At 42.9% G+C, this 24,042-nt stretch overlaps 1 protein-coding gene across 5 annotated transcripts in view; it reads left to right on the forward strand.

The window, feature by feature from the left end:
• Positions 1-24,042, forward strand: part of LOC132398846 (protein ELFN1-like) — a 560,645-nt gene that overhangs the window by 396,906 nt on the left and 139,697 nt on the right. The window contains exon 3 of one of the 5 annotated variants that reach the window (XR_009513825.1): positions 20,818-20,932. The exons of 3 other annotated variants lie outside the window; for them this stretch is intronic. The gene's annotated coding sequence lies outside the window, so the exon portion shown is untranslated. Of the gene's footprint in view, positions 1-20,817; positions 20,933-20,967; positions 20,995-24,042 lie in introns of those variants that run through there. One more of the 5 variants, XM_059978684.1, reaches the window with a different exon arrangement.

Below are 24,042 nucleotides of genomic sequence, written 5' to 3' on the forward strand. Positions count from 1 at the left end.
AAGAGGGAATGGGAGATTTGGGGGAATGGGAGAATAAGGGAATGGGAGATTGGAGGGAATGGGAGAATGAGGGAATGGGGATTGGGGGAATGGGAGAATGAGGAAATGGTGGATTGGGGAATGGGGGAATGGGAGAATGAGGGAATGGAGGATTGGGGAATGGGAGAATGAGGGAATGGTGGATTGGGGAATGGGGAAATGGGAGAATGAGGGAATGGAGGATTGGGGAATGGGAGAATGAGGGAATGGTGGATTGGGGAATGGGGAAATGGGAGAATGAGGGAATGGAGGATGGGGAAATGGGAGAATGAGGGAATGGGGGATTGGGGGAATGGGAGAATGAGGGAATGGAGGATGGGGGAATGGGAGAATGAGGGAATGGGGGATTGGGGAATGGGAGAATGAGGGAATGGAGGATTGGGGAATGGGGGAATGGGAGAATGAGGGAATGGAGGATGGGGGAATGGGAGAATGAGGGAATGGTGGATTGGGGAATGGGAGAATGAGGGAATGGGGGATTGGGGAATGGGAGAATGAGGGAATGGGGGATTGGGGAATGGGAGAATGAGAGAATGGGGGAATGGGAGAACGAGGGAATGGGGGATTGGGGAATGGGAGAATGAGGGAATGGGGGATTGGGGAATGGGAGAATGAGAGAATGGGGGAATGGGAGAACGAGGGAATGGGGGATTGGGGAATGGGGAAATGGGAGAATGAGGGAATGGGGATTGGAGGGAATGGGGGAATGAGGGAATGGGGATTGGAGGGAATGGGGAAGAGGGAATGGGGATTTGGGGGAATGGGAGAATGAGGGAATGGGGGATTGGGGGAATGGGGGAATGTTGGAATGGGAGAATGAGGGAATGGGGGATTGGAGGGAATGGGGAATGGTTGAATGGGGGAATGGAGGAATGGGGAATGGTTGAATGGAGGAATGGGGAATGGGAAAATGGGGGAATGGGGATGGTCAGGCAGTTGCACGACACCTAAAATAACCCACAAGAACTAGGGAATGGGGGAATGGGGGAAAGAGAAATGGGGATTGGGGAATGGGGGATTGGGGGAATGGAGGAATGGGGAAAGAGGCAATGGGGGAATGGGGAAAGGCATGTAATTACACAACACCTAATGTAAGCCACTGAAACCCAGGACAGTAACAACCAACAACTTGCTTCTATGCAATGTGACAAGATTCAAGTCATCCCTGAGAGTTGGTGAAGTTCTGAAGTTTCACTGGGTCACACTTCTTTTTGCTCTGCCATTTGCCCTCCCCCCCCCCCCAATGTTTAACGTACTCAGATCTAACTGAATAATCTCAAGGATACATGAGTTTTTTTTTCCTTTTTTCAAACAGAACACTTTTCAGCAGCTGCACTGATGTGTTTATCGATCATGACAAAAAATACCTGTCACCTTCACATCATCCCAAGTGTTTTAAATTGACTTTATTTAAAATCTATCTTTTTCAAATGAAAGACCATATTACAAAATACTTATCCATTCTTCAGCATTGATAACGAATAGGTCAGAAACAATATTCACCAACAATAGGACCTTAAAGTTCAAAAGTGGCTTTCAACTGCTGAAAAAGTAGGATTGTCACATGCTCCCCTGTGTCTGTTCCATCGCTCAGTGAAATCATGGCTAATCTTGTATATCAATTTCACTTTCCAGTCCCAATCCATATCCCCTTATTTCCTTAAAATCAAAAATCTGTCTTGAATAGACTCAGTAAATGACCCTCAGTTGCCTCCATGAGTAGAGAATTCCAAGAGTCAGTACTCTCTGGATGAAGTCATGTCTTCTCATTTCAGTCCTGAATGACTAACTCTTTACATTGTTATTGTGATCCCTAGACCTGAGACTGATGCCAGGGGAATATCATCCCTGTATCTACACTGACACTCCCTGTATTGATTTGTATGTTTCAATGAAATCACCTCTTCTAGACTCAGGTCAGCAGAGACTGAGTCCATTTAATCTCACACATCTCAGAAATCAATATGGCGAGCCTTTACTGCATTCCTTTTATTGCAAATGATGTTTTACTTTGGTAGGGCAACAAGCCATAATATTCCAGGTGCAAGCTCACCAGTACTCGATATATAATTACAGAAAGACATCTTCACTCTTATATTCAAATCGTCGTGCTGTTAAAGTCACACGCCATTTACATTCCTCATGGCTTCCTGTGCATCTGAATATTAACTTTCAGGGTTTTTTGTAAAACAATATCTAGGGCCCTCCAAACACCAACATTTTCCAATTTCCCACACATAATACTTATTCTGTCATTCCTACTGCCATGCCCTCACTCATTTATGCAGCCTGTAACTATTCTTTGAAGCCACTCTGCATCCCCATGACAGCCTATACTGCTATCAAACTTAGGTCCCTTTGTTAAAATCACAGACGTAGACTGTGAAGAGCAGACCCCAGCACTAATCCTGAAGGCAGCAGAGCTCCCAATATGAAAATGGCCAGTTTGGTCGAGCCCCCTGCTTTGTGTCTGTTAATGAATCCTTTTTATTAATCTCTTCCATAGCACCTTATGAAATCCAAAAGCACTAGGTCTATCAGTTTCCCTTAGTCTAAGCTACTAGTTAAAACCTCAGCAAGCTCTAATAGATCTAGCAAAAACAATTTCCTTTTTATAAATCCATGGTGACTCTCTCCAATACCAGTATAATTTCCAAGCGCCTGTTAGATTCTAACATTTTCCTTTCTCTTGATATCAACCGAGCCGGTTTGGGGTTCCCCATTTTCCTACTCCTTCTCTTCTCAAAAAGAGGGATTGGATTTTCAATCTGTGGGGAGAATGGACCATCGGAGCATTCACTATTTCCATAGTTACCCCTTCAAAATGCTGGAATACAGCTCTTCTGGACTTGGGAATCTATTAGTTCTTGACCACATAAATTCCTCCAGGGTATTTTCTTTCACCCAAGCCGATCCCTGTCAGTTGCTCACTCTCTTTAGACATGTAGCTCAGAGATGTACTCTCTGCCTTCTTCCCTGAAAACGGACATAACTTATCCAATATCTGCACCATTTCCTTATTCCCCAATATAATTTCTTCCACCTCAGTCCATAAGGAATCAACATTATGTTTTTTAATCTGTTCTTCAAAGCTATAGAAGCTTTTACTATTTAAGCTGTTTTTAATTGTCTCCACTTTCCCTTATGTAATTAGTGTCTTAGACTTCCTTGTGCTGAATTCTGACATTTTTCCAATCCTCAGGCTTATGGCTTTCTTTTGCAACATTATAAGCCTTTTTCTTTGATCTAATGTGATCATGAACTTCTTTGATAAGTGTGCTTGATTCAGTTTATACCTTAAGTCTTTGATATTGTTATAAATTGTATTAATAATTTAAATATTAGCCTTTGCTCTTTTTCTGTCATACCTTTTAATATTGTTTCCCATGTTACTATAGTGACTTATACCACATCCTTTTGGAATCCTTTTTTATATTTAGGACTGGTTTCAGAATGGAATAAATCACATTCAATGTTAACACAAAATTCAGTCGCACTATTATCACGCTAATGACCCCTTAACTACAAGATTATTAATAAATCCTTTCTCCTTGCATATTACCAGATCAGAACTAGCCTGTATCTAGGTGGTTCCTCTACATGCTGGTTTTGAAACCTATGATGTCTGTACATGCTTGTTATATGAATCTCTGGTTCCCTGTTTTACACCATTCCCCTTGCTACTGGAGGGCCCACAAGCAACTCTCAACAATATCTTTCCTACATAACCCATATTGACTAGTGGTTCTCTGAATTTAGGTGTTTCTTGCCTCCTTCATTATTAGTGCACTCTCTCTACCTTTTCCATTTGCCTGTTCTGTTCAAAGTATCATGAATTATTTAATTCCAGGCTTGATCAGCTTGCAACCATGTCTCCAAGTTGTTGAGTGGATGGTCTCCATGTATTTTCCTTTGTATTATCAACTTCCTATCTAGTTACAAATGCTGAAGGCATTAAGATAGAAAGCCGCTAGTTTAGTTTTTGTACCATTTCCCCTTTTGTAACAGTGGGATAGAAATTGTTCTTGAACTTGGTAGTATGTGTTTTCAGGCTTCTGTGACTTTTGTCTGATGGGAGGGGAGAGAAGGCACTCTGACTGCAGTCTCCTCTCTCCCCTCCTTCCAAACTTTCAATGTTTGAAAGTTCTTTTACTGGTGATTGCAGTAGGAAAATGAAGTTTGCTCATATCTTTAACCTTAGGAGCCCAAGGGATTTTTTTTCAGACCAGAGCTGACCTTTTCCTGCACAGGGATTGTTTCCTCTCCAAAGGCTCCATGGGTTGGACAGTTACAGTAAACAAAAAGCAAAAAATTGTTAATGCTAGAAATTGGAAATACAATGTATTCCAGATAGTTGAGTTATCGGTTAATCACGACAGCCACTTATTTGGGACAACTCTTAAAGAAGGAAAAATAATCAAGAAAATAGATGGGAAAATTGTTGCCAAACAGTTTCCAAGTAGAGTCAGTTGCGTGCACTTGTGTGGCTGTTAGATGCTACACCATGCTGAGAGCAAACGGTTTTAAATAGTGTCAGATGTGTGTGTTTGTGTTCAAAAGACAGTGATTTTTGTCACTGACTGTTGGTGAGAAAAAAGCAGTACAACAATTCAAAACAATTCTGCTCACTGCAGTTTCAAGCATTCAAGCATAGAAATGCCAGAAATGGCCAGGAATGAAAATGAAACAATTTCACTGCTTCAACCAGTTAGAAACTATGAAAAATTTAAAAGTATTGATAGTCACCTTTAATGTTACAGTGAAAATATAGATTTGGAGGATACAATCATCAACATGAAAGCTGCCTATTATCCACACCAGATGTCTTCACTGATTTTGTTCATTTATAGTCAAAACATGACATAGATGAACTCCTCCATTGATAAATATTAGTAACTAATACATAGTTTTATAATACTGTAGTAGTATTGGCAGTGTTCTAATTTGTTCTGTTTAACTACATTATTTGGTGCTAAATTTGTCTTTTTAACTTTCTTAAGTTTTCTTAACCTTCTTAACTTTTTCCACGACACTTTGGCTAATTGGGGCAGCAACTTAATTGGACTAAATCATACAATCCCGTTGTGTCCCAATTAACCAGAATCCATTGTAACAGGAAAGGCTGGAATATCTCAGCAAATCAGGCAGCATCCAAGGAGAGAGAAACAGACAGCACCACGGAAGTATTAACTTTGTTTCTCTTTGTCTGCTTTGCTGAGTGTTTCCAGCATTTTCAGTTATTTATGCAGTTACAGCCTTTCCACAAGTGATGCCGTCTGAAGATACCAGAGTTGTTGACACATCTCAACACACCACAGAAACTAGCCTCCCATCCACAGACTCTGTCTACACTTCTGACTACCTTGGTAAAGCAGCCAACAGAATCAAAGATCCCAGCCACCCCTCCTGATCCCCATCCATCAGACAGAGGGCACTGAAAGTGTACAGACCAGGCTGCAGGACAGCTTTGATCCTGCTGTACAATATTCTTGAACACTCCCCGAATACCATCAGATGGACCTTAACTTGCTGTGGCTTTGTCTGCCTGCTCTACACTTTCTCTGCAACTACAACATTTTACCCTGAATTCTGTTATTGTTTTGCTTTCTGCTTCCTCGATGTTTTGATGTGATGAAATCGTCTGTAGGGATGGCACGTAAAACACAGTTTTTCACTGCACCTCAGTACATGTAGGAACAATAAACCATGTTGCCAGTTTATTTCTTGCCTAGAAACACAACCCTGGTCATCTGTGCTCACAGTAGCAGTTGTATATTAGTCTGAGTCCAAAATGTGAAGCAAACGGATGTGGAATTCAGAACTGGGGATGGTGCTGAGAATGAGTTTCCAGGTACAAGAGTTAATATTGGAGACTTGTACTTTTGAAGCATTTAGATTAGGTTTGTGTCTGTAGCTCTGAAATAACAAACACCTGATTCTAACAAAACTTCAACTTCTGGCCGTCAAACTTTAAGGATTTCAAACAGTTAAAAAATAAGCTTCCTGTTTGGTTGATTCATTCTCTGTTAGCCTTCAGTTTTAACAGAATTGTCAATACACTTGTAATAAAATAAGAATAGAAAATGCTGCAAAGGATCGACATGTCAAGCAGTATCCCACAGATGCTGCCTGACCTGATGAGCGTTTCCAGTATCTTTTTTTATTTTGGATTTCCTCCTTCTGCAGTTTTTCTAATTTTTTCCCTCTCAATTTTAACGTGTCTTTTTTGTAACAAAAAACATCCCAGGACTCAGCACAGAAGCTTTGTCCAACAAAAGAAATTGATGAATCATATTGTTTAGCAGGCAGGACCTAAACTTGGTCACAGGGAAGGTTACAGGATGGGTAGGTGTGTGAAAGTGTAAGAGGATAAGAGTTTTAAATAGAGTATACTAGTAACCAATGGCAAGGCTACCAGGGAAGGTTGATAAAATTACAAAGGTTTAAGGGCCAGAACTAGAAGAACCCAGATGTACTGAGGTCTTGAGAAGTTTTCAAAGGCTGAGGAAGAAGAGAGGGAGGAAGGGACTGATATCTGGGATTTTAGCAGAAAAGATGGGAGTGGTGGTACGTAGACTAAGTGATCTTGTAGAGCGTAGAAGAGGGAAAGAGTGTATTTGAGCTCTCACATGTTGAAGTAATGCCATGGCAAAGGCTTCAGTAACAGAAGATCTGGGTTGAGCTTGGGTGCAAAGAGGCCACCTTAGTGAGACCTGCAGCTGGGCCAGTGATTGGAAGAGTTTGAAAATAGCTCGCTGGGTTTTAGAGTTACCAAGGGAGATGGAATCAGTGTCCAGCAGCCTAGTTTATGAACAGCATCAGTCTTCCAGTGATGTTTGACTTGGCCTATGTAAAAGTAGGACAGGTAGTCAGACAACATAGTCATAGGTTGGAGGTTAACCAAAAGGATGGATTCAGAATCCAAAAAGAAACTGTCTCCTTGCTTTGGGCTGAGGTCGGCATGTGGATGAGAAAGGGGAGGAGAAACTGCAGGGAATGGCTCCCCAGTTTGCAGTGCTGGGCAAGTCTGTAGGGGCCCAGAGGGTGAAGGACAGAGGAGAGACACTTGACAAAGCCTATAGATCAGGTGAAGGAAAGGAACCAGCAGTGTGAGACAGAATGGCATCAAGGCTTGATACATTCTGGGCTTCCAATCCATCCAACTCAATGCCTTGCCTCCAAGCCATCCCCTACACCTACTCCCACTCCCATCCCTAACTCCACCCACTCACTCCTATCACCAAAACAATTCTGACTCCCATCCCACTCTTAGACCCGCCTCTTCTCCCTGTGCAGTATTCTTTGTCCAGTTAGGTCCCAGGTCCCTTCATTGTGCAGTTATCCCTTAATTTATCATCATTCTGTTTGATTCTTTGGTGATTACTTTCTCTGACATCCGAGAGATCTGCCCTCTCCATGCTTGGAATTACACTGTCCACTGCATTTCACTTAGCCTTCCTGATTTACAAAATTGTATTGAGCATTATTTCCAGGAATGTCTCCCATCTACAACTGGGGAACAGCTGTGTTTCCAGACCCAGTCGTGTCTTGCTCATTGCTTACATGTTCATTATCCCCACATCCCCAGCAGATTACTTGGCACTGTAACCCATTTCCCATTGATGAATGTGCAGCACAGGTGGGAACTGGTTTAGTTTCCTCATGAGGACAGTGGGTCTCATCCTTCCCCTCCTCGCAGCTGAAAATATATGGAGGGGCCTGACTGATTTAAACACAAATCTTCTTTCTACCTTCTCTCTGCACCAGAGAAATTCCATGAATAATGACAATGTTCCTCTTGGTGAAGGATGGTGTAACTATATAAGTGGTGAACTGGGAAACTGGCAAAGAGTTAAAAGACGACTGGTTTGTGAAGAAAGTAATTGCTAAGAATCTTCCCAATAAATCAATGCAGATAACGGGCAGCACACTGCATCCTTTCATCACTCCCAACTTGCAGTTGTCACTACTCATTAAAGCACAATCTGTCATGCATGCAAGCAGTGGGGGTAGGATCACCACTGATAAAGCCCAGAATGAGACTTCCAAATCACACACAAGAGGATTGCTTTGAAGATCATAGTGGCTCACTGTTCTTGGGCGAAAAGCCCTTTTAAACATGGCCCTGTGGACCTAACCCCTAGAACAGTGAAAGCAGAAATATCTGTAGCTAAGTATGAGGTTGCTAATTCTGACTGGGTGGTATCCCTGTGGTTGCATTGTGTGACTTTCCCCTGCCTGCCAACTACCCACCCTATGGTCCTTTCCAGGAAACTTGGTGAGCAAGAAAGCCTTTGTTACCTTAAACACACACCTCACACTTAATGATCAAATATCTTCAAAGAAAGTGAAAAAGTGTTTTTATTAAAACAGAACACACAAAATGCTGGAGGAACTCAGCAGGCCAGGCAGCATCTATGGAAAAGAGTAAACAGTCGACATTTGGGGCCAAAACCCTTTGGCAGGACTCCTGATGAAGGGTCTCAGCCCGAAATATCAGCAGTTAACAGTGTACAAGCAGAACCTGCAGCAAGACTTCTGAGGAGATGGTAGATTTAAGCAGCATAAAAAGAGAGAGGTGTGGAAATTTATCAAGGCAACTTTAGTCTAGATAGCTGGCTGCCCAGAGTGGGAAAGGGTAAAGGGGAACCAAGACTGGTCAGGGTGAGTCTGGGTGACTGAGATTTTCCAGCACAGGCCACAGTGTAGAAAATGGATGGACAGACGATGAACTCTCAGTGTCTGAGCTGTCTCACAGCATTGCAACTTCAATTCAGAAGGTTACATCTCTGGGAAGGAAGTTAAAACTTAGGTCACTTATGAGGTGGGAACAGTTTTCAAAGTTCTCTGGACCTCTAAAATAGACTAGGAGACTGGATTTGTTCCTGGTGTGTTACCACAGACAGGATAGGAAAAGGTCCAAGATTTCCCAGGTTTACCCTGTCTCATGACAAATGAGAAACCAAACTGCAGATGGTGGAAATCTGAAACAAAAACAGAAGATGCTGGGAATGCTCTGCAGGTCAGGTAGCATCTGCGGAAAGAAAAACTGGTCAATGTTTCAAGCTGATAACTTTGTCAAATTTGGGGAAGAGAAGAATGCTGACATTGGAGAGGGTTCAAAGGAGCTTAATGAAAATGATTCTGGATTGAAAGGCTTGTCATATGAAGAGCATTTGATGGCTCTAGGCCTGTAGTCAGTGGAATTCAGAAGAATGAGAGGTGACCTCATTGAAATTTATCAGAAGTTGAAAGGCTTTGATAGTGTGGATGTGGGGAGGATGAAGGGTAATGAAAAAGGGTGATGAAGGGGATATGCTGGCAAATCAGCTATTACACTGGGAGGCAGGGGTGTTGCTAACTGTACAGGGCTTTGTAGGTGCTAGGGAGAGTTGTGCAAGGTTTATGTGTAGACAATAGGGGGTGAGAGGTTTCTGCGGGGGGGTTGTGTGTGTGTGCGTGAGAATCAGAATCAGGTTTAATATCACTGGCATATGTCATGAAATTAGTTTTATAGCAGCAGAACAATGCAATCTATGATAATAAAAACTATAAATTACAGAAGTATACAGAAAAAATAGTGCAAAAGAGGGGGAAAATACTGAGGTAGTGTTAATGGGTTCATGTCCTTTCAGAAATCTGATAGTGGAGGGAAAGACGCTTTACCTGAATCTTTGAGTGTGCGCCTTCACACTCCTGTACCTCCTCCTCAATGGTAGTAATGAGAAGAGGGCATGTCCTGGGTCCTGGATGCGGCCTTTCTGGGGTACCACTTTCTGAAGTTGTCCTCAGTGCTGGGGGGCTGGTGCCCGTGATGGAGTTGGCTGAGTTTACAGCTTTCTGCAGCTTTTGCCGATCCTCTGCAGTGGCTCCCCCATCCCAAATGACGATGCAACCAGTTAGGATGCCCTCTTTCATGACACACCGATTCTCCTCAAACTCCTTTTGAAATATAGTCGCTGTCATAAGTTGCTATAATTGCATCAATATGTTGAGCCGACAATAGATCCACAGAGATATTGACACCCAGGAACTTGAAATTGATCGCTCTTTCTACTCTGATTCCTCAATGAGGACTGGTGTGTGCTCACTTGTCTTACCCTTCCTGAAGTTCACATTCAAATCCTTGGTCTTGAGTGCAGGGTTGTTGCTGTGACTGCGCTCAACTGGCTGATCTATCTCATTTCCCTACACCTCTTTGTCACCACCTGAAATTCTGCCAACAATAGTTGTGTCATCAGCAAATATGTAGATGGCATTTGAGCAGTACTGAGCCACACAGTCATGGGATAAAGTGGGTCGAGCAGTGGCCAAGCCCACAGCCTCGAGGTGCACCAATGTCGACTGTCAACGAGAGAGAGATGTTATTTCTGATCCGCACAGACTGTGGTCTTAGTGAGGAAGTCAAGAATTCAGTTGCAGAGGAAGGTACAGAGGTCCAGGTTTTGGAGCTTGTTGATAGAACTGAGGGTGTCATTGAGTTGAATTTTGAGCTGTAGTTAGCAGTCTGACGTATTACTACTGTCCAGGTGATCTAAAGCCGAGTGGAGAGCCAGTGAGATTGCAGCCGCTGTAGAACTATTGTGGTGATTGGCAAATGGAGCAGATCCAGCTCCTTGCCTCGGCAGGAGTTGATTCTAGTCACTGAGGCGGCTGACTTTGCTCTTCTTAGGCACTGGTATGATTGCCACCGTATTGAAGCAGATGGGAACCTCAGACGGCAAAGTGACAGGTTGAAGTTGTCTTTGAACACTCACACTAGTTGGTTGGCACAGGTTTTCAGTTCCCTACCAGGTACACCATCAGGGCCTTGCAAGGGTTCACCCTCTTGAAAGATGTTCTGACATTGGTCTCCAAGACAGATATCGCAGGGATTTGCACAGATGTAGTTTTATTCTCCCTTTTGAAGCATGCATAAAAGGCTTTGAGCTCATCTTGGAGTGAAGCTTCACGACAATTCACAATGTTTGGTTTCACCTTGTAGGAAGTAATGGCCTGCAAACCCTGCCAATGCAGATGTGCATCCGATTCCATCTTTAACCTCAATCAGAATCATTTTATTTCCCATAGGTCACACCTGGACCTCATATAGTTCTGGATCCCCCATCATTGCCCTTTTGTCATGATTTTTCATATTTCCCATTGTAATTCCTATCCCACATCCTGGCTACTGTTTAGAGGCCTGAATATAACACCTATCACTGTCTTCTTACCCTTGTACTTTCTTAATTCTACTCACAAGGTTTCTACATCTTCCAATCTTATGTCACCTCTTTCTCAGGTTTTGACTTCATTTTTTACCAACAGGACCATGCGACCCAATCTCCCTACACACCTGTCCTTTCAATACAATGTGTATCATTGGATGTTAAACTGCCACCTATGATCTTTTTCTCAACCATGACTCAGTGATGTCCACAATGTCATTCCTGCCAATCTCTAACTGCACAACAAGATCATCTACCTTATTCTGTATACTGCATGCATTCAACTGTAACACCTTCATCACCCTTTTCAATTTCAATTTTGTCCCCCTTTTTCACTGCAACACATCCCACTAACTACAATTTTGCCCCATCATCTGTCTGTCCTTCCTGATGCTCTCACTACACACAGTGTCTATTTGTATACCAACTGCCCCATCTTCAGCCCTATCACTCCAGTTTCCATCCCCCTGCTGAATTAGTTTCAACACACCCCAACAACTCTAACAAACCTGCTTGCAAGGGTACTGGTCCCCCACAGATGCAATCTATCCCTTTAATACAGATCATACTTTCCCTATAAGAGATCCCACCAGGTACTTAATTCACCGAAGCCTGATGAGCCAAAGTTTACTCTCATATTTCAGTTTTTCTCTATTTATTGCTTGTTTTAGTTGCCTTCTGCTGACTTTTATAAAGCTTCCCAATCCTCTAACTTCCCAGTAATTTTTGCTATCTCGTATGCCCTATCATTTGCTTTTATGCTGTCTTTGACTTCCCTTGTCAGCCATGGCTGTTTCATCCTCCCTTTAGGATACATCTTTAGGATGTTGTTATCCTGCATCTTCTGAGTAGAGCTGCTGTATTATGGTCCAGGGTCCTGGGTCTCCTTGAGACGTTATGGCTTTGCCAAAGTGCTGCAGCTTCCTCCCATATCCCAAAGACGTAGTTAGTAGGTTAACTGGCCACTGTAAGTTGTCCCTGGTGAATAAGTGTGTAGTAAACCATGGGGGGTGGGTGGGGGGGGGGGGAATGATGAGACTGTGGTGAAGATACAAAGTGAGATTAGTGCAGGATTAGTGTAAATAAGGCATTAGTACTTAGTGCAGACTCAGTGGGTTGAAGCATGGGTTTCTATGCTATATCTTGCAATGAATCACCGACCATATGACCAGAAGCAATGCATTAATAAGAACATTCTGAGAAAAACCCATTTTAAATGATGTTATACTGAACAAAGCAGTGTTCTTTGTGATTGTCAAGATATTGAACCAAAAGTAACATGAGGATTAAGTGTTTTCACGCAGCAAATCGTTGCAGTGTTAAATGTCCTGCCAGGGGAAGTGGTGCAGACAGATTGTGGAGTTAAAAAGGGAGCTGGACAGGTATCTAAAAGGAGGGAATGCACAGGGCTGTGAGGGAAGTGCGAATAGCTGGATTGCTCTTCCATAGAACTAATACAGGACTAGCTTCTTCCGTCCTGCAACCATTCCGTTATGCATTTCCTCAAGCTTTTGACCAAACCAGCCCTGCTCAAATTCCTTAAAAATATATATTAACACTTAAAGTCAACATTGGGAGAGGCACACTGGTGTGAGGAGTAGAGCTGCCATCTCACGGGACCAGAGGCCCAAATTCAAATCTGACTTGGGATGCTCTCTGTAGAAAGTTGCAGGTTCTCCCTGTAATCCTGCAGGTGCCTTGCTTTGTCCACAGTCCAAGGTCATACTGTAGGTTAATAAGCCTCTGTAGATTGTCCCTCATGCAGATGAGTGATAGAATCTGGGGGCATTTGATGGGAGTATAGGGAAATAAAATAATTTAGTATAAAAATGGATGTTTAATGGTTGGTGTGGATTTTGTAAACCTTTTACTAAGAATATATTTGCAACCCTCCTTCCTCCAGAATAGGATAGGAAGAGGAAATTCTCCCACTGCACAAATACTTTGGCACGTGACAAAGCCAGCTTTAAAACAACCGCACATATCATAGTATTAATTATTACCAGGTAAACGTGACATTAATGTTGCCTGTTTTAAGTAACTATTTGTTAAATGTAAGGAATAGCTAACTCAAACCAAAGCTGATCAGTTACTCATCACAAAAACAACAAAAGCTAAGCAAAGAGAAGAATTGAAGGTTGAAGAATAAAATCATCTTTCTTTACTCACATTAACCATGTCAGTACTGATCCAACTGTCTCCCCCACCACTACCAGATATCTGGTTTAGAATATAATGAGCTGATTTTGTGGAAGGTGAGGAGCTGGGCACTGAGGATAAAGTGTTACTTGTTGGAGGTGTATGTGACTATTAGAGACAGAGAGAGTGAACAGGCAGCACCTTTTTCCCAGGGCAACCAGATGACATACATTTAAGGTGAGTGGAGGAAAGCTTAGTGGAGATAAAAAGTAGAGGCAGGAGTTAGTCATATGACATAGCAAGCCTGCTCCGCCATTCAATAAAATCATGGCTGATCTGCCTATGGACTTAGCTTCTTTACCCCATAATCGTTACGTCCCCTGCTATTATAAACATTTATCTAACTACGTTTTAAATGTATTCAATGAGATAGCCTCGACTGCTTCATTGGGCAGAGTATTCCACAGATTCCTTTCTCTCAGGTAAAAGCAGCTTTTTCTGATGTCCATCCTAAATCCATTCTCCCAAAACTTGAGATTAGGCCTTATAGTTCTAGCCTCACTCATTATAAGACCATAAGACATAGGAGCAGAATTAGGCCGCCTGGCCCATCAAATCTGTTCCACCATTCAATAATGGCTGATCTTTTTCTTTTCCTCCTCCTCAACCCCAGTTCCCAGCCTTCACTCCGCAACCTTTGATGCCATGTCCAATCAAGAAGCTATCAATCTCTACCTTAAATACACCCAATGACCTGGCCTCCACAGCTGCATGTGGCAACTAATTCCACAATTTTACCACCCACTGGCTAAAGAAATTTCCCTACATCTCTGCTTTAAAAGAGCACCCCCCTATCCTGAGGCTGTACCCTCTTGTCCTAGACTCTCCCACCATGGGAAACATCCTTTCCACATCTACTTTGTCTAGGCCTTTCAACATTCAAAAGGTTTCAATGAGATCCCTCCTCATCCTTCTGAATTCCAGGGAGTACAGACAACTAATTTTGTCACCAGTGGAAACAACTGTTTTGCCTCTATTTTATCTATCCCTTTCATAATTTTATATCTTTCTACTGTATAACATGTCTTCTCATTCTTCTGACTTTCAGCAGGTCTAGTCTCAAGAGATTCAGTCTCTACTCACAGAGTAAATCTCTTACCTTCAAGATGTCAGTGGTAGATTTTTACACAGGGAGTGGTGTGTGTCTGGAACACACTGCCAAGGGTGGTGACGGAGGCTGATGCAACTGGAACATTTAAAAGACTCTTAGATATGCAAATAAATGTAAGTAAAATAGAGGGAAATGATCTGTGTAGGAGGCATGGGTAAGACTGATCATGGACTATGTTTATGTAGGTCGGCACAACACTCGTGGGCTGAAGGGACAATATTGTGCTCTGTTGTTCTGTTTTTATGTTCTATCTTAACATGTGTGTCTACACTAAACCCATTTTGTACGTGATCCTACAGAATAGCTTCCATTTGAGAAAACTGGACCAAGCTAAAGTGGCTCATCCTAGAGGAACCAGCAACTTTGCAGAAATATTTCTAAGGGTGTGTTCGTTACTGGAGTAGATGCTAAGAGATTACGTAGATTTAGAAAGGCGAGGACTGATAAGGGACAGCATGGGTTTGTGTGGGAAGTCATGTCACATGAAGTTACCTGCTTTCTTTGAAGAGGTAACCAAGAAGGTTGATGAGAGAGGTGCTGTAGATGTTGTCTACATGGACTTTAATGAGGCCTTTGACTAGTCTAGATAGATCACATAGGACCCAGAACAAGCTAAGCAATTGGATACAAGATTGTCTTGATGGTAGGAGACAGAGGGCTGTTTCAGACTGGAGGCATTTGACTAAGGCTATGCCACAGAGATTAATGCTGGGTCCACTGTTGTTCATCATTTACATTAACAATTTGGATGAGAATGTAGGTGTTAATGTTCATTAAAGCTATCTAACTCTATGGCTCTTTGCAGGCAGCACCAGCCCAGAGCATTTTAACAGAGAGATCAGGTAAAACACCCTAACATTTTTGGAAGTCATTGTTCTCCAGTTTTTAGTTTGTGTTTTTTTTGGGGGGATGGGTTACCCTGACCAGGTGTTAACCCTACACTCAGCACTTGCTTAGTACTCCAGATAAAGATGAGGTCCAATTTCTAAGTCAGTAGCTCTTCCATTTGCCCCTGGTACTGAATAGGAACAGGTGGAGGGAAAGCCAGAAAATTCTAGAAACACTCAGTATCTGTGAAGAGAGAAACAGAATTAACCTTTCAAGTCACCCTGAACCCCATGGCAACTGGAAAGGGCAAAAGTTATAAAGAAGGCAGAGAGAGATAATTAGAATAAAGGGAGTTGACCCACGATATCAACAATTCCTCTCCCCCCTACAGGTGCTACTTGACCTACTGAGTTCCTTCAGCAGATTGTTTGTTGCTCCAGAGTGCAGAATCCGCTCATTTGAATGAGGCCAAGGTTGCCATGGTGATAGACTGTTGATAAAGTCAGTGGGTCAATAGATGAATGAGAGAAATTAGATAAAGGACAGAGCAACATACAGAAGCTGTTGGAGGAACTCGGCAGGTCAGGCAGTCCATGGAAATGAACAAGCAGTTGACATTTCGGGCTGAGACCCTTCTTCAGGACTGTAAGGGACACGTAAGAATTGGGCGGTGAAGGTCAGAGTTGTAGAATATGCCTTGAAGCTTTATCAATGGAGAGTAAAGAATTAGGTTAATATTCGAGGTAGATTATAAGCTGGCCAGCTCTAACAGAAGCAGAGAACACAATTTACTTGAAATCATTGAATTCAAAATTGAGTCTGGAAAACGGAGAGAGGATGAGTGATTTTACCTTCAGGAGACAAAAAATAAACAGAAATGAGCATCCAAAGAGATATTTAGATATTGCTTGCCTCACACAGCTGGTAAACAGTTTATATTGGGGAATATGGAAGAGTCCACAACTCTCAGGACAGGGGTGATGAAGATCTTTAATATTACAAAAATATTCAACAGGGAAGATATGAGCATCTGTTGTTAGATAGTCACTAATATACATTATCCCTCAGGGAACTAAACAGAATCTTCTTTAAGCAACACACACAAAATGCAGGTGGAACGCAGCAGGCCAGGCAGCATCTATAGGAAGAAGCGTTGTCGATGTTTTGGGCTGAGACCCTTCGTCAGGACTTTGTCAGTGTTCTGATGAAGGGTTTCAGCCTGAAACACCAACAGCACTTCTCCCTATAGATGCTGCCTGGCCTGCTGCGTCCCACCAGCATTCTGCGTGTGTTGCTTGAATTTCCAGCATCTGCAGATTTCCTCATATTTGAGAATCTTCTTTATTCAGGGTGGAGTGGTTGCTGCAAACAGCACTAAAGTGCTGGAGGGAAAGGAGAAAGGAATAGAAGGATAGGATAGGATGAGATGAAGTTGGGGAAAGGAATTGGCACAGATCAAATAGACATAACAACTTGCTTTGCTGCTGAACTCTCTCTGTAAGGTTATTCCATTATCTGTCCTCAGCCCTTGAACTGGGAAGAGCAGAATCTCTTTCTGATTGTCCTCTGTTGACTCCTCCAATAGAAGCAGAGCTAGGACTGGTCACAGTGAGATACCCACCTCTGTAAGAAGCCTCAGGTCATTGGGTATTCTAGACAATCCATAGGTGCCAAAGGCCCATCCTAATTTACTCAACCAAATCACATTCCAATTGGCTGAAACTCCATGTCGGGATCCTCCCACTGGCTAGTGCCTTCATGATATTGCAGCATAGGTGGGTATCATCTGGAGCAAGAGGGAGCAGAATCAGTTTATCACTGATTTAAATGATGTGAAATCTGTTGTTTTCCAGCAACAGTTCAGTGGAAAGATATAACATTTCTATAAACACAAGTAAATGCCAGAATGAAATAATGAGGTATTCATGGCTTCATGAACCATTCAGAAATGTGATGGTGAAGGGGAAGAAGCTGCTTCTAAATTGTTGAGTGTGATTATGGTAATGAGAAGAGGGCAAGTCCTGGCTGACAGGGGTCCTTCACAATGTGTAGGCTGGCTGACGGATTGAAGAATGTGATGAAAGCAGAGTTTAACCCGACTAGGAATCAATGGTCATTTGGTACAACTGGCAGAAAACTTCTCTTCGTGTCTGGACTGGATCAAAGACATAAACATTGCAAAAGGAAATCAATCCTTTCAGTTAGCAACTCTTACTCATAGTCCTCCAAACATCCACCAATCGCACGGTACAAAGTGGGTGACACCAATGCCACCCTCATCCATACATTTCTTTCATTCAAGTTAGTTCCCTGAGGATGACAGCTGACACTTTCTTTACACTAGGTGCTCTTATTTAGCTTCAAAACCTGGTATTGATCTGCTCCCTCGAGCCTTTGTTCTTTACTACTTATAAAGTTAGCCTGAGGTATCATCTTCTCACCTGCTTTAGATCTTCTCTTTCTCTGTGATCCAAAGTCTCCCTCCATCCTTTGCTTCCTATGACATTCCTTGTGTCCCATGGACTCCTCTGTGCCTCCTGTTTCCATCCAGTTTCTTCTTAACGTTTGTAAGTTACATTGATTGCAGCAATCTCCAAAAGTGTAATCCTTGATTTTTAGTGTTTTTTTAAAATTATACATCCAGTTTTCAGTTCAATGTTCTGCTGACAGTGGAGTGTGTTCAGCACTCTCCTGGGACTCATTGTTGTCTGTCTACTGAATGTATCTTCATTCTTTGCATTGTGGAGATCAATGTCAAAATTCAATGGGCCCAGTGCTGCCACATGGTGTGAGAAAGGGACACAACACTTCCTTTTCAGTTGTACCCAAAGCATGGCTTTCAGGCTCAGAACTCTACACGGTTAAGGAGGGTGGAGTGGTGTGGAGGGTCCTTTGATTGCAATAGCCCTTCCAATCTGAATAAACTATCAAACAGAAACGGAGACTGTTAGAAACACTCAGTAAGTCAGCCAGTATCTGTGGAAAGAGAGACAAGGTCAAAAACTCTTTGTCAGATCATTATTTAATCTGAAATATTAACTCCGTTTCTCTTGCCATAACCTGCTGAGTTATTCCAGTTCTGTCTGTTTTTATTTCAGTTTTCCAGCAGCTGCAGCCTTTTGCTTTTCAAACCAATGCCAACCTCGTTAAGTAGTAAGCAATAATGACTGGAGGCTTTTGTTAAGCATCCCTGAATATGGTTGCAGAGCAGACAAATAACAGGTCAACAGAGGAGGAAAGATAGAGGGTAGACTAGCAGGGATTGAGAGCAACAACTGGCCAGTGAGTGTGCAGTGTCATTGGATGAATTAAGGAAATGACAGGCTACAAAATATGGAAGTTTTCTACTCCAGTTTTGGATATCCACATTCACTAGCGATGAAGAATAAGAATATTTAAGGCCAAATTTGCATGAATATATCATATCATCACATCACTGAAGCAACTTAAAGCCCCTCATGAGAAGTAAATTCTGCAGAGATCCAAACGGTAGCTCAACGTAGTGGTAGCTGGTACAGGGAAGTAAACTCCCATTTCTTCCTAAATCTCATCAAACCATTTATAGGGAGAGGGAGCTGTGACCACCCTGGGTTCACGCACAGCTGTTGCATGTTCCTCCAGCCACTCTGATCTGGCTGAGACCAGGAAGTGGCTTGCCTTAGCCAGCCAGACCTGCAAGTGGGCTGATGCAGTCAGTACGAGTCTAAAATTCAGTGACTAAATTATTTGCTCCTAGCCTGGGTATGACAGCAGTTTACTTCAGCCATCCTGAAGAATAAGAGGGTTGGGGTAGGAAACAGAAATTCCCTTTTCAGGTCGCTAAACATCAACGGACTCAGTCTGAGCTGAGCTCTTGCCCACTACCAGACAGTAACACAAAAGATTTAGGCAACTGGTGAAAAATGCATTGGACAGGGTGTCTGTCAAACTATTATTGCCCAAGACAATAGACCGGTGGAGAGGGTGGCAGAGATGCAGCAACAATCCAGTGCAATGCAAGCTCTAGCCTCGGTCATAAGAGCAAAGATATAAATGTGGAAGTAAGGAGGATTGCAAAGCCTGAAGCCTTCACATGCCTGTGCATTCTGAGGGTTGTTAAAAGTTAATTATCTAGTCATTCACACCTAGGCTTTGTGCTAATTAAAAATATCCTGTATATAAATAGAGTTTATCTGTGCACTTGTCTCAGAGACTTACTGGTGACTGCCCTGTGTGAGGAGCAGCCCAGACCACTGGTATCGGTAAATAAAAAACACAGAGCTGAAGCCCTTGCTTTCAAGGGGCATTTGTTGATTTAATTAACACTCATTTGTAGTAACCAGACTGACCAGGGTCACAAGACCACCATGATATGTTTATTAATTCAGTACTTAAATATCCTGCTGGAGTGATGATCTCTTGCCACATGTAGACAGATACTTGGAACAATTCACAACCTCGAAGCTGTGAGGTACTTCAGGAGAATAGAAGGAGGGGTGTTTAGACTGGTAAAGCAGCAATATGAGATTTGAACTCGTGATCTGGAAATTCCAGTTGAACAATGGAACAATTAAATGCCAAATCTGGAATGCCAAGTCAGTAATGAAGACCCTGAAACTTCTGAATTGTCATAAATACCCACCAGCTTCACTCAGGAAGCCTTCAGTCAGTCAGGCTTCTGAACCAGACCAATGTGTTTTAAACTTAAATGCCCCAATGCCTCAGTCTTCATCACATGGACTACATTACCTAAAGAGACTTGATCACCATAATGCTGTGTGACCAGGTGCCAGCCCCCGCAGCCAAACCCACACAAGAGTACTAGGAAGCTAGAATTGAAAGCTCTGTAGAGAACAGTGTTTATGACGTTATCAGCCTCTGAACCACATTCAAGTATAACCTCAAACGTGTTAGTTCAGAACCTGTCCCAATTTCCAATGGATTTGGAAAGGGGTGGGGCCAGTCATAGAATCATTCCATGTCTGGTCCTAACTCCTGAGATGTGTGGAGGTGGGTGCAGCCATCCCCTGATGTGTTATTAACATTGCTAATAGGTCTGAGTGAGAAAGAAGCACCAGTCAATGCATTCTAATGCTTGATTATGGAATTCTACACGTCAGTGAGAGCAAGTGTAGATGTGCCTAAAAAAACTCCATATTGCTACCTAAGGTGCAGAGTTACAGTATATTGGCTTGCTGGAGCTGCCTTCATGTTTATCAACTTAACTCGTTAATGACTGATCAAATAAAGCACATGGGTTTACTACACCAGGCCTTCCAAATATGGCCCTCCCAAGTTCTCAGCCAGAAGTGTACAGGCGTACAATCCGGGACATCAGAAGTATTGGATCATGTGCGCCTTGGTGCTGATTTAGGCACTCTCTGTCTGCTGAATGTAGACGATTAGAATAAGTTCTGGTTTGACATTGTGCATTCCCACCTGCATTTCACACAGGTCATGGACTTTGCTTTCACCTTTTGAAATGTAAAGACAGGGCAGGGTGACACTTTGAGTGACGTGATGCCATTTCATTGAGTTTCTTGGAGCATTTTGGAGATTTACAGCCATTTTCATTCTGATGACAAGCCATTGTAAAAGTGTGATCTACAATTGGACAACGAAATTCAGATGGTAAGTCCAAATATTTCTTTCAATTTCTCTGATTTCCATATGTTAAGGTTTGCAATTTGGCTTGGTCCATGGAACATACGCAAATGCACAGTTTTCGTGAGAATACATCCCTCTTTCCCCTACAGTCCTGATAACACGTGAGTCAGGTCTAATGTTCTCTCTGGACTGTAATATGAGTAATAATGAATCTGCAAACAGATGCTGCTGCTCCTGATGGCTCACTGGGTGAATGCACAACCCCCTATAGAGAAAGGCTGTGTGAAGCCAGAAAACAGGTTTTAGATAGTTATCATTAGCCTCACAATCCTGACAAGTGAAGGAGAGTAAATTTATTGTTATCCATTTACATTTGGGAGTAGGTATGATTGGAAAGAATGGGTGTGAGGACAGTCTGGGTTTGGCTGTGACACTCACCCATAAGAACAGTCACAGGAGTTCAATCTTACATCCATCGGGGAGGTAGGGGTAGGCTGAGGAAAAATCTGACCCTTCCTGATAGATATTCAGTCATAAGTTAAATACAAGGGTCATTCTTGTGGAGGAGACTGATTCCCCAAGTCTAGACAGGAATTCCCTGGAAGGGGGAGGATCTTCACAAAGTATTCTTGAAGTGCTGGGGAGACACCAGCCCAGGCAGGAGCATCCAACCATCCTCACCGATCAGGCCCAGCCATTGCTCAGTCCTTTGAGAAGAGCTCCATCTTCCTTCCACAGCCAGAGGGACTTCTCAACACAGGGATTAACAGGAAGCCTTCTGTTCTCAGCATCCCAAGAGCACGAGTAGGTGAAGAATCAGACAGAGACCAAAGTTTTCTCTAGTGTCATCCTGTGTCTCTTGTGGGGATAAGTCAGTTAGGAATAGAACAGTTATGATCTATGATGGTCATCCCTGTCATGCTGTGGGCTGGTCTTGGCTGGAACAATGGCAGGAGTGATACAAGTGGGTTCCAAATGAATCTCTCGAGCAGTGGGAGGGAATACCTTCTTTAAAATGGCCAACAGTTTCTATCACTGGTTTGTGCAACTGTTGCAATGATCTATTTTTCAAGGTCAGACCCTCCAGAATAAACTCAAGCTGGGCTGGAGTGAAGGAACTCCACTGAGTGAAGCACGCCCCTGACACAAGAGTTTAACTGTGGATGGTTCATAGTGTTTGGTGGGTTGAGTGAAGTTGGGTGAATTATTGAATTACCTTCTGATTTAATTCAGCTCTTTTGCTGGCCGCATCTTTACTCCTGACTGTTCAGTGCAGAATTCCTCAGAGTGAAGTCATAAATCCTGAGCTACAAGCCAAACACTATGGTCAAAATAACAAATTACACATCTTTCAACTGTTGACACCAGAGAATTCCTAATCAAATTGACAGCTGTTCATCAGCACCAGTTCTGCTTGTGTCTCATGGCATTCATCTATCAGGAAGAAAGATTGACAGGCTCACAGCAAACTGTCATGGTTTCAGTCGTATGGTTTGTTCAAGGGTTATTAGTGCTCCTTCAGTTGCAGAGGCAAGCTGACGTGCGCTGGTGTGATCAGGATGGTACTGGGGCTACACAATTCACTGTTGCCAATGTGAGGGCTGTTGCTGTAAGGAATGCAGAAACCTGTAATAAGGTCCTGCCATCAGACTTTGCAGCTCACACTGATCAAACACTCACCATGAAGTGATGGTCATCCCTGTCACACTGTGGCCCGGTCTTGGCTGGAACAATGGCAGGAGAGATACAAAGCTCTCGAGCAGTGGGAGGGAATAGCTTCTTCATGCTGCTTATTTGTACATGGAAGACTCAGTAAGTGTACAGACTGATGCCAAAGCCCAGCACCAACACCTGCATATCGCAGGAGTGGATTGTGTTGGTTTGTCCTTTTGAGTCCAATATGAATTGACATTCTCTTTCCCTCTGTCATTTCTTTTCATTTTCTGTTACTCCATTCAGTCTTTCTTCTTTATGTCCTCTGACTCTCATACTCACACTCTCTGTGGGGAGGTTCCATCAATTAATTGTGAACAATAATGGGTGCCTAGATCAATTGATAATGTCACAAAGAACATTTCCTCACCCACCGTGCATTTCACAGCAGCTCCGTGTATTCAAATCCTTGTTGCAAATGATAATGAAAATTAAGTAACAGAAATTATCATCACTAACTGCCCTTCCCCTGTCTTGGCCAAGATTTGCTGCAGCCATGACCTGGCTCCAAAACTCTGGGTAGCTAAATAAATATTCAGTCTCAGTGGAGGAAGAAGGGCAGGTGATGTTTCAGACAGAGAGCCTGCATCAGGACCACATGTAGATTTCAGACTCAGGCTCGGCCTCCATAAATGCTGCCCATTCCTAAGAGTTTCTCCAGCTGTTTATATTTTGTTCCAGATTACAGAAGCTGCAGTTTCTCGTGTCTCCTATCTAAATGCCATCTGTTATCACTGACAGATCCATCTCACCCTTTCACCTCCTTGTAACTTCCTCACATTTTCTCACTCACTTTCTGAATCTCTCTCTCTCCTCCTTTCTCTCATTGGTCTCATTTAATTCCTTCATTTTTCACTGCTGTCTTACTCGTTCTCCCGTTCCCATCTGCCCGCTCTGCTAGCCCTTCTTCATTCAGTTTCTCCATCCACCAGCATCCCTCCTGTCAGCTCTGAAGTGTCAGGCTGTGCTTTCACTGATAATCATGCTGACAAACTGGCTTCTCATTGGACCAGAGCTTCTTGGTGAGGTCCGGAGGAGCTCCTTGCTGTTCCCAGAACTCAACTGTCATCCTTTGCCACTGTCTGTCTCTCTCTAGGCTCACCTCTGACATAGATCCACCTTTATTCTTCTTTACCTGTTTCTGTGTACGTCTCCCTGACACACTCTGACATTCCCTATCTCCTTCTGCCAGCAGTCAATGTTCGGTTATGGACTACATTCAGTTACAGAAATCTGCCAATCATTTTGCATTGAGGTCACGTTCTCCCCGGTCACATGTTTCAATGTCTCCTCGTGTTCTCTTATACCAATTTCCTGTCTTATCAACATCAATCATACTGTTGAAGAGGAGAGTTATGC

This window comes from Hypanus sabinus, chromosome 9, assembly GCF_030144855.1.
Source record: "Hypanus sabinus isolate sHypSab1 chromosome 9, sHypSab1.hap1, whole genome shotgun sequence".
Lineage (NCBI taxonomy): Eukaryota > Metazoa > Chordata > Chondrichthyes > Myliobatiformes > Dasyatidae > Hypanus > Hypanus sabinus.